The 2,601-nt window shown below is 40.1% G+C and overlaps 1 pseudogene; it reads right to left on the reverse strand.

Annotated features, from left to right (window-relative positions):
* Positions 1-737: 737 nt before the first annotated feature.
* On the reverse strand, positions 738-2,293 carry LOC149098589 (uncharacterized; annotated as a pseudogene).
* Positions 2,294-2,601: the final 308 nt, after the last annotated feature.

A 2,601-nucleotide genomic window follows, 5' to 3' on the forward strand; every position in this document is an offset into this window, starting at 1 on the left:
ACCAAGGGGGCGAGGTATTGGAAGAATACCTAGCTGACATGGGTATAGAACTTATTTTTACCCCCACTTATTTACCAGATTTGAACCCTGTAGAGCTTAGTTTTAACAAAGTGAAATGTTTGCTGAGTGGTAGGCTAACAGATAATATGAGCAAAAACTTGAAGATTGCTGTCGGGGAAGCTGTCGAAGCTGTTTCCAGCACAGACGCGAGAAATTTTTACTCAGCAACTTTTTATTTGTTTCCCGCGTAATGTTAACGTAACAATATAAAAACAGCATTGTCATTGTATATTCGGTTTAAGTTACAAATTAAATTGTTGTTGTTGTGCATGAGTCGTTTCGATTCGTGACATGCATGTTAATTTTCAACTGTTTCTGGGGATTTTGTCAAACGTGTCATACTTTCAACAAATTCAGACAAGGCTGACAAGGTAACAATTCAACGACATGCAATTGAAATAGTGCACCGATGTACTGAAATATTTACGAAAATCTAGTTTATCTTGACTTCGTGCAAATAGGAGAATTTCACAAATACCAACAAAAAACACAACTTTAGGCTGTACGGTAAATCTTTTAAGATTTCAACCGTCAGAATTCGACAAAATGCATTGGAATTGTTCAACACAACGAATGGCTAACCCGCTTACTAGTAGTGACTTCTAAAACGAATTACACTTGAAATGAAACTAGAACAAACCTACAAACTCAGTTTGCGACAGCTGCAAATCTTTGTCCTAAGAGGTTTTAGAGTTCAGAGAAAGCAACAATTGAGCAGTTTCTTTCGCTTTTTCATCCTCTGTCAGTGTTTCAGGCTCGGTTGCGGTCTGAAGGCTGCTGCTACATATGTCATTTCCAGAGAGCGAATGGTCAAAGCATGGAGTAGTTGGCTGCAAAATGGAACGAGTAATACTACCTTCGTGTGGTGAAGGATTTATCTGAGATTGAAAAGGGGCGTGCAACCTCAGTGGTGGAACCATCATCATTCCCGGCGAGAACGGGGGCATATAAGCTCCGTAGTAACTTAGGTAAACAAGCAGGAGGATTTCTAGCCTGTTGTGTGTTTTTGCTGCCACTTTCGATCAAACTTTGCTTCAAAACCATATTTAACTGTTCTTCCTCCCCTTCCTTCGTCACTGCACTGCAACGGGAAACCAGATCAGAAAAACTTTTATTCGTATCAGTTGCCCGAGGGAAAACAACACCATGATTTTCAAGAAAACTCTGTGCAGGATTTTTTCTAGATTTGGTTTGTTTCAGTGGCTCAGATAGCACATTTCGGTTTCCCGCTTCTAGTGAGTGCATTAGGATGTTGGATAATTTGTGCTTTAGTGGCAGTTTCCCCCCATAGTTATTCTTACAATAATTCTCGACATTATACACGTGTTTGTCCAGCAGTGACTAGTTCCCTAAACCTCCAGGTGTAGTGTATGCACTGGAACTTTCCTCCGAAATTGTTTGTTCTATTTGTTGAGATAAAGACTGGTTAATTTTATTTGCCGTCTCTCTTTTAAGTTGAGTTTCTCTTTCCATCTTTAAAATTTCCGATTTTAGCTTATTAATGGCAATCGCCGCCCTCTGTTGTTATGTTCTCCCAGATGTAATTTCTCCTCACCGCAATTAAAAATGCACATGCGCTTGCCATAAGTACAATTTCGGGCCGTATGCCCAAGTGGAAGGTGACAATTTCGACACATGTTGCCATTTGACGCATGAGATTGCACTTTAGCAGTTTACGTGAGATTTCCTTTTCCTCTAGTTCAAATTTACGTAGTTCGCTCTTCTTTCTCTCGATATCGCTGTCAGCCTTCTTCATATATCTCTCAAAAGGAGTACTGCATTGCTCCTGTTCCTCAAGATTGTATGGCTCAAAATCCTGCGCTGTTTGTAAGGTTGTAAACTTCCGCGTAAAAGGTAGTTTCCTCTTTGATACTGGGCTAGACATTGTGACGTTACTAGTATTAAATTTTTTTCTTGGTGGAGATGCTACACCAGGAGAATGAAACACCAAGGCCTTGACTTCAATTGCTTTCGTGGAGTTCTTCTCCAAAATTCCTTTTATTTGATGCTGAAAGTAAGCTGGCGATATGTCTACTTGGTAGCCTTCAGCCAATACTGTAAGCCACAACGTTGCCATGTCCGTTGTCTTACTCAAATGCGGTATTTCATTTACGTTTTTCCTCTTAAACGCATCATAATTTAGCCATAACAACTCTTTTTCGTTTAAAATAATCAGGGTGACCCTTTCCGTCGAGTAATATGAATATACAATCTTGACTTGCACGACCGACATGGTCAGAGTTACAATACAGCGGGCGGACGTCCTTCAGAATGTGTACAAAAAAACTCGACGCAACGTTTTCAAACCTGTGTTTCACGTGCAGAAGCTTTAAGGCGGAGCTGTCAAAACTTGACATGTTCACGCTCTAAACGTTAATAGGTTCAATTAAAATACGCGACAGTTTGTCTAGACAAACTTAAATAATCGTTGGATGTTGTCCTTCAGTATGAACTTGAATGTTTTAAGCGCGGAGCAACGCGGAAAAAAGTTGGCCGTTCACGGTAACTCGAAAATGTTAGTATTTCGGTTCCATACCTTCT

Source organism: Orbicella faveolata, unplaced genomic scaffold, assembly GCF_042242905.1.
Source record: "Orbicella faveolata isolate gen_17 unplaced genomic scaffold, um_ofav_v1 contig_46, whole genome shotgun sequence".
NCBI classification, from domain to species: Eukaryota; Metazoa; Cnidaria; class Anthozoa; order Scleractinia; family Merulinidae; genus Orbicella; species Orbicella faveolata.